This window comes from Apium graveolens, chromosome 6 (genome assembly GCF_009905375.1).
Source record: "Apium graveolens cultivar Ventura chromosome 6, ASM990537v1, whole genome shotgun sequence".
Taxonomy (NCBI): domain Eukaryota; kingdom Viridiplantae; phylum Streptophyta; class Magnoliopsida; order Apiales; family Apiaceae; genus Apium; species Apium graveolens.
Window position 1 is genome coordinate 171,465,616 of NC_133652.1, and position 9,156 is coordinate 171,474,771.

A 9,156-nucleotide genomic window follows, 5' to 3' on the forward strand; every position below is an offset into this window, starting at 1 on the left:
GTTTGACATTACATTATCAATGGCACTATGCAGTAAGTGTCGTACCTTAGCATCCTTAGCAATTGATGCGATATCTTCAGCAGTATAATCACTCTTCTCCTTTGGTACGGTCTTTGCTGCTTCACCTGCAACTGCAACAGCGAGCTTGGTTGGTTTGTGAGGCCCTTCCTTGATTCTATCAAGATATTCTGGATCTGTTGCTTCCAGGAATATGGTCATCCTCACCTTCCATATGGGATATTCAGATGGTCTCAGTATGGGAACTCTGATGGTCTCATACCGACTTTGAATTTGTGTCTTTGGTGGTTCTTCAGTTTTGGTAGCCTTAGTTGGAGTTTCTGTGTCAGACATGATTGTGTTTGGATCTTAAACTGTATGTGCGTTAACAGATCGGCTCTGATACCACTTGTTAGGTCACACACACTGTAGAGGGGGTGAATACAGTGTAAAGTACAATCAAATCGAACTTTAATATCTCAAGTAACAGAAAACAAACTTTATTGAAACAATAAACTCTGTTACAGTATGGAACTGTTACCTCTCAGTGATGAATAATTATCACGAGAGCTGCTAGGGTTACAATGAATAATCTTCTCGAATATGATAACACTTATAGTGTAAATCCTATGTCTGTATTTATATACTACACAGTTAAAAGATAATCGCTAATTGATATGGAATATAATTCTGCTTCCTAAAATATATCAATCAAATATCTTTTCTTCCAAGTATTCTATTCTTCATAGAACTCCTTCTTTATGCATATCTCTTCTTATGTTTATCTCAATCTTCTTTCCTTTAATCAGCTACTGTCCTTATCTGAATGTCCTTCAGCACTTAAGTTCTGATATCCATCTTCTGATCATTATCTCCTGATAATATAAGTATTGATATCCTTAAGTCCTGACTTTCAGTAAGTACTGATTTATCCTGTTTCAGTAAGATCTGAAAACTAAACATAAATCATATTAGCCATGACATTATCAAATATATCTAACATACCCTTATTATTTCTTTAATTCCTTATTCACATTATGGTCGCTTCCTTTTTCAAAGTATCTTAATTCCATTTTCATTTTCGTCGTCGGCTCCGCTTATGGATTCTACGATTTCTAATCGCGCGGTCTCGGCTCCGATATTTTTATAAAATTGAAATCATTATTTTCACTTGAAATTTTTATGGTAGTTAGGAAACTCAAAATACTACTCTCTGTAAAATTTTCATGATTTATGAACATTCTTAAGTCAATCCTTTATATTTTCAAAGTTCGTAACTCGTAGCAGTTTTTGTCGCGTAAATGACTTTTAGTAAAACGGCCATAACTTTTGATCCGTAAATCGGAATCAAGCGATTCAAGCTCCTAAATGATCCTTATAGCGTTGTCTATCATAATTATTTTTACAAGAAACTACAGTTTACATCTTTGGGACTTTATCTAAACTTATTTTCCTGTTACTAAACACAACTTATTCATCAATATTTGAGAACTGTCCTGAGATCATTCCCAATTCATTCACCAATCTTTTAAATCTGACTTCACAAAGTGGCTTGATGAAGATATCTGTTAATTGTTGATCTGTAGGTATAAAGTGCAATTCCACTGTACATTCCATTACATGTTCCCTTATAAAATGGTATTTATGCTGATGTGTTTTGTCATAAACTGTTGTACTATATTTCCTGTCATTACAATAGTACTTTGATTATCATAATATATAGGAATTTTAGAATATTCTAACCCATAATCCAGAAACTGATTCTTCATCCAAAGAATTTGAGCACAATAGCTTTCTGCAGCAATATACTCAGCTTCTGCAGTTAAAATGGAAATTAACTTTTGTTTTTTGATAAACCAATAAACCAATATATCATCAAGAAATTGGCAGCTTCCTGAAGTGATTTTTCTGTCTATTTTTCATCTTGCAAAATCAGCATATAAATATCCAATTAGCTTAAAATCTGAATCTCTAGAATACCACAATTTAAGATCCATGGTGCCTTTGAGATATTTAAAAATTCTTTTCATAGCTAACAGATGCGGTTCCCTTGGATCAGCTTGGAATCTTGCACAAAAACAGGTAGAATATATGATATCAGGTCTACTAGCAGTCAAATATATGAGTGAGCCAATCATACCTCTGTAGTTAGTTATATCTACTGATGAACCAGTATTTAAATCTAACTTGGTTGCAGTGGCAATGGGAATTTTTGCAGTTGAACTATCTTGCATCCCAAATCTTTTAAGTAAATTCCCGGTATACTTTGCTTGATTGATATGGATCCCTTCTTCAGTCTTCTTGACTTGTAAACCCAGAAAATAACTTAACTCTCCCATCATGCTCATTTTATATCTAGACTTCATTAGCTTGCAAACCTCTCACAGAGTTTATCATTAGTAGATCCAAAAATGATATCATCAACATATATCTGAACTAACAACAAGTCCTTATCACGGCACTTATAAAATAGAGTTTTATCAATTGTATATCTTTTGAAACCACATTCCAATAAGAATTGAGAAAGTGTTTCTTACCAGGCTCTTGTAGCTTGTTTTAGTCCATAGAGTGCTTTATCCAACTTGTAGACATGGTTTGGATATTTTGGATCAATAAACCCCGAAGGATGTTCAACATTAACTTCCTCATCAAGTTTACCATTTCGAAATATACTTTTCACATCCATTTGGAAAACCTTGAACTTCATGTGAGCATCATAGGCTAGAAGAATTTTGATTACCTCAAGTCTTGCAAGTGTAGAAAAAGTCTCATCATAATCAATGCCTTCTTGTTGTGAACAAACCTTTGTAACCAGCCTTGCTTTATTCCTTGTATTGATGCCATCGTTGTTAGTCTTGTTTCTGAATATATACTTTGTACTAACTACTGATCTATTTTTTGGTCTTGGTACCAATATCCAGACTTTGTTCCTTTCAAATTTATTAAGATTCTCTTATATTGGTGTAATTTAATCAGCATCTTGAAGAGATTCTTCCACTTTCTTAGGTTCAGTATGAGATAGAAAAGAATTGTAAAGATAATCATTTTGAGTGGCTTTTCTGGTCTTGACACCACCAATGGGATTTTCAGTGATTTAGTCAGGTGTGTATGACTTAGTCCATTTTTTTGCAGAAGGAATTTGACTCCTTGAAGTAGAGCATCCCCTTGATCCATGAAGTCTCTAGTCTCACTTTGGTGTGTACCATCATTATTTCCTAAAACTCCCCCTGAATTAGTGCTTCTATTATTATCCATATTTGCTTCATCAGTATTTTAGGAATCAGAGTCTGATGGAGTATCTACTAATGGTTCTTGATTTAAACCACTTGAACTTAACTCTTGATGTTAATCATGTTGCTCCCCCTCATCATGTGCTTTAGTATTTTTAGTATTGCCACTGACATGTGGCTCATCAGAGTTTAAGGTGATATTAAGATTTCCAGTATCAGAGCTTGTCAGATCATCATATTTAAATTCAGCATATAGTACTTCATTTTTAAATCTCAATTCTTCATGATCATCTACATCTTCTAGACCTGTAATCTTCTTGTCATCAAAAGATACATGAATCGATTCCATGACTACTCTTGTTCTCAAATTGTAAACTCTAAAAGCTTTTGTAGATAGTGGATATCTTACAAAAATGCCTTCATCAGCTTTTAGATCGAATTTTGTAAGCTGTTCAGGATTAGTTTTGAGAATAAAGTACTTGCAGCCAAAAATATGAAAGTAATTCAGGTTTGGTTTCTTTCCCTTCACCATCTCAAATGGTGTTTTTCCATGCTTGTTTATCAATGTTGCATTTTGTGTGAAGTATGTAGTTAACACAGCCTCAACCCAGAAATAGGTTGGCAATGTTTCTTCCTCAAGCATGATCCTTGAAGTTTCTATAAGAGTTTAGTTCTTTCTTTCAACAACTCCATTGTGCTGTGGAGTTCCAGGGGCAAAAAATTCCTGTTTGATCCACTTGTACTTGCAGAATTCTTCCAGAGTATTGTTCTTGAATACAGTTCCATTGTCACTTCTAATGATCTTTACTTTATATGCTGATCCCTTTTCCAGGTCCCTTACATGATTAATAAGAATGGATAGAGTCTCATCCTTCGTGTGCAGAAAATACACTCATTTGTATCTTGTGTGTTCATCAACAATCACAAGTGCATAAATCTTCTTCGCAATAGACATCACATTTATTGGACCAAAAAGATCAATATAAAGTAAGTGATATGGTTCAAGAATTGATGATTCAGTCTTACTCTTGAAAGCTGATTTCCTTAATATGGCTTTCTGGCATGAGTCACATAAGCCATCAGGAGTAAACACTATATTGGGAAATCCTCTTACAAGATTTTTCTTCACAAGTTCATTGATGTTGTTGAATTAAGATGAGAAAGTCTTTTATGCAAGTTCCACCTGTGTTAGGCACAAAGCATGCACTAAAAAATTCACACAAGTATACGCGTTCACAAGTAATATAGAATGATTTCTAGTTCGTTCCCACAGAGACTCTGATTAATTATATTTAATTAACACTTACTCACCAATGTATGATTATTCTTCAATGCCAAGACAATAACAATTAAGGTTGGTTAACTAATAATTACTACGAGAATTAAACACTTGAATTAACAATATTAAACAAACATGAAATCCTAACTTCATTACTACTTCATTCAATAGTTATTGTTATTAAATTTAGCCTGTAATGGTGATGATATTAATCGAACACGAAACTGAAAAATGCCAACTTTCATTATACGAATATCATTCTACCAAGCATCCACAATTAAGATAGAAGTTGAATAGGCATAAATTATGTTGAGACCCTATATGTCTATAGAATTTGACAACATAATGATTTAAGCGCAAGTTATTCATGTTGATTACACAGGGCAAGTAAAATGGTTAGAGCTACCCACTAATCATGCATACAATACATGAACCTATGCTAGCATGGCAAGTTCTAAATTTTAAGATTCACTGTCGGTTAACAAGAGATTAACAGGCTATCTTACATGTTCGCGACGCATATAAGACGAATAAGCACAACCTATACTAGATATCATACAATCACCATATACCAAGGTACTAAACAATTAACTAAATAATTCTATAGTAAATCTGCTAGGATCCCATGATCACGATTAGCCCATAATAGAACTCATCGTCACCATGGGTTCATATGAAATCATGATAATAACAAAATGATATAAAGATGAAAAATACTTAATAAATAATGAAGTACGTCAAAAGAGTATTAAGGTTCAAAGCATAAAGAAAACTATCATCCATTTTTATAACGAATTAAAAGAATCACAACATAAACGTATACTTTCTCTTCTTCGTTGTTGCGTACTAAAACGTTCTTCTCAATCTTCTTGCCCTTGCTCTTGATGAAGAAAACATCTTCCCATAAGGTTTATATAATAGCCCAAGAGAACCAGTGCCAACATAAGCCCAATCATACTTCAATTAATAAAATCCAGATTCTGAAATTCTGCACGCACACGGCCGTCTGCTGCCTCCATGCGGCCGCTTGCTGTTGCACGCGGTCGCGTGCTACCCTTATGGAAAATACTTTATTTTACTCCTGTTTTTGCTGATTTCTTCGCTCATCACCCCTAGACTGATTTCGAGCACTTCCTTAAGCTTTATTTGATGAAAACCACCTATCTAAGCAAGTTATACCCTGAAATGCAAAATCACTAGAAAATGCGTCAAATACACAAAATACTTGAGTTCAATACACCAATTCAAGCCGTTATGAGATGCTCTAAGTGGTATAAAATGCCACTTATCACACCCCAAACTTGAATCGATGCTTATCCTCAAGTATCACAGACTTCAACTTAGAATAAAACATGCATGAATGCAACTTAAATGAATGCAGCTATCCCCTCGTGATGACTAAACCATCCAACACATGACATATCAACAAATGCAATTAGGCGACTAAAGATCAATCAAATCACGCAAGCTAACATACAAATAGAAACGTGGTGTGTGCAAATGCTTAACAGATATTCTTCGAAACTAGATCAATCACCATAACTTAATTATCCACAAGGCAATCACAAGCTTATACGAAGAATATATTCTAGACACAAAATGACTTATAACACTTCAAGATTATTGGAGTTTATTACGGAATCATGCTTTTATTCAACACATAAAACAAATGTTTATTTGATCGTGCCATGAGTGAGGTCCACAAAAGACTTATGCAATGGTATCCATTTCGATAAGTGGATTTTATATCCACTTGGAACACTTTATTACAAGCTTAAATTGGTATTTTGGACTCAAGTTGTTGGTATTTTGATGTGTTTTTATATTATTGCATTTCAGGTATTAGTTATATAAAGAAAAGAGTTTTAAAGGAAATATGATAAAAAGTGATCAGAATTGGAAGCCAAGGCCATTGTTAAGTTGTAGAGAATCTCGTTAGCTTCACGTGGGCAGTTGAATCGCCTAATTCTGACGAGTAGAACTCAAGTTATGGTCAAAACAAGATTCATCAGAAATTTTACCAGACACTAGCTGAGCGCCCGCTCAGCAGCCGCCCAGGAGCTGAGCGCCCGCTCAGGAGAGCTGAGCGGCCGCTCAGGGCGCGGCTGGTCGCTGATTTCGCTGAAAAAGCCTTTTTTGAGTGGAATTTGACGATTTTAAGGGTCGAGGTCCACTATGGGCGTATATATACTTAAAAAAAAGGTTTTCATCATCCGGGAAGATTGGGATACCAAGGAGAAGACCTAGAAGCACATAACAACTCCAAAAAAGAAGATCTTGTTTTCAACTTGTGATTCTTTGAATTAGTTGTAACTTTGGATGCTCGTTTTCGTTCTTGTTAAACCTAGATCTCGTTTATTCATACTTTGATCAATATTCAGTTTATTAAGACCTTGTTTTATACCATGCTTTCATTGGAACCCATGGTGACGATGAGTTCAATTATGGGCTAATCGTTGTCATGGGATTCTAGCGGATTTACTTATGGATTTCAATAGTTAAATTGTTCTGATATCTTGGTGTGTGGTTATTGATTGATATCTTAGTATTGGTTGTGCTTATTCGTCTTATGTGCGTAGTTAACATATAAGATAGCGTGTTAATCTCTATTGAAGCGATAGTGAATATAGAGGTTTAGAACTTGCCATGCTAGCATAGGTTCATGTATTGTATGCATGATTAGTGGGTAACTCTAACCATTTTACTTGCCCTATGTAATCATTATGGATAACTTATGTTTAAACCGTTATGTTGTCAAATTCTATAAACATATAGGGTCTGAATATAATTGGTGCCTATTCAGCTTCTATTTCTTTTGTGGATGTCAGGTAGAATGGTACTCGTGCAACGAAAGTTGGCGTTTATCAGTTTCGTGTTATCTGATTAGTGTCATCACCATCACATGCTAAGGTTAAGAATGAAAAGGCTATTGAATGAAGTAGTAATGAAGTTAGAATCCCATGTTTGTCATATATAGTAATTCAACCTCAATTATCTTAGTTAATGTTATTTAGTATAATCTCTTGGTTTAATCAAAACCCAATTTGTTATTTGTCTTAGCATTGAGCGATAACCATACATTGTTGCATAGGTGCATAAATTGAACTTAACCTAAACCAGTCTCTGTGGGAACGGATCTAATTTATATCTTATACTACTTGTGAATGCGTATACTTGCGTAAATATTAGCGCGTGTTTTCGCTCTAACAAGTTTTCGGCGCTGCTGCCGGGGACTCGGTGTTAATTTTTAGTTTATGTGCTTATCATCAGTGGTCGTTAAAGTTCACTGACTCAGATTCTTTTACTTTTACAGTTTATTTATTTGTGTTTCGGGTACTCATTACAATGGGAGATGCAGCAGCATGAACGAGAGCCTTGATGGATTTTTCTCAACCCAAGATCAATGACATTCAATCTAGCATTGTCCGGCCAGCTATCACAGCTAATACCTTTGAGATCAAGCCTGGCATAATTCAATGGGTACAGACTTCAGTCCAGTTCCAACGGAAGATCCCAATACACACATTAGGGATTTCATAGAGATCCGTGACACCTTCAGGTTCAGCGGTGTTTCTGAAGATGCTGTGAAGCTGAGACTATTCCCATTATCTTTGAGGGATAAGACTAAGAGCTGGTTACACTCTCTACCAGCTGGTTCGATTACTACTTGGGAAGATCTTTCAGAAGTTTCTTACTAAATTCTTCCCTATGACAAAGACAGCTGCAATCAGGAATGCTCTTACTCAATTTACGCAGCAATCAGGAGAATCTTTATATGAAGCTTGGGAGCGCTACAAGGAGATGCTTAGGAAGTGTCCTCATCATGGAATGCCTGATTGGATGATCATCAATTGTTTTTACAATGGGTTGGTAGCACAGTCCAGACCCATACTCGATGCAGCAGCAGGTGGAGTATTATGGGCAAAGAGCTATGAGGAAGCTTATAATCTAATTGAACTGATGGCTGCTACTGAATATCAGTATCCAACCCAGAGATGTCCACAGGCCAAGGTAGCAGGAGTTCTTGAAGTGGATACAGCTACAGTTATCACTGCTCAACTAAGGGCGTTGTCTATGAAGATCGATTCTCTGGCTAACTATGGTGTTAAGCAGATAATTAGTGTTTGTGAGCTATGTGTAGGTCCGCATGTGATGGAGCAATGTGCTATATCTGTTGACTCAGCTCAGTTTGTGAGCAACTTTCAGAGATCGCAGCAACCAGTTCCAGACACTTATCATCCTGACAACTGGAATCATCCTAACTTCAGCTGGAGCAACAATCAGAATATGATGCAACAACCATTTTAGCAGTTTGGAGCAAAACAATTCAACCCTCCTGGTTTTCGGCAACAATTTGCACCAATACAACAACTCCAAATTCAACAACAAAATCATGATGCAGGTCTATCTTCGAATGAAAAATCTGAATTGGAGGAGTTGAGGCTTATGTGCAAAAACCAGGCTCTTATATGCCAAAGCCAGGCTATTTCTATCAAGACTCTGGAGAACCAAATAGGACAAATTGCTAATGCCTTATTGAATCGGCCACCAGGAATGCTTCCTAGTAATACAGAAGCCAATCCAGGCAAGAGGGAAGTTGAAGAATAGGTGAACGTCATTACCTTAAGGTCTGGAAAGGTTGCAAGCCCC

At 35.8% G+C, this 9,156-nt stretch overlaps 1 non-coding gene across 1 annotated transcript; it reads right to left on the reverse strand.

Annotated features, from left to right (window-relative positions):
- Window positions 1-8,229: 8,229 nt before the first annotated feature.
- LOC141669984 (small nucleolar RNA R71) lies at window positions 8,230-8,336 on the reverse strand. The gene has a single exon (XR_012554237.1). It is a non-coding gene; the product is annotated as a small nucleolar RNA R71 (small nucleolar RNA).
- Window positions 8,337-9,156: the final 820 nt, after the last annotated feature.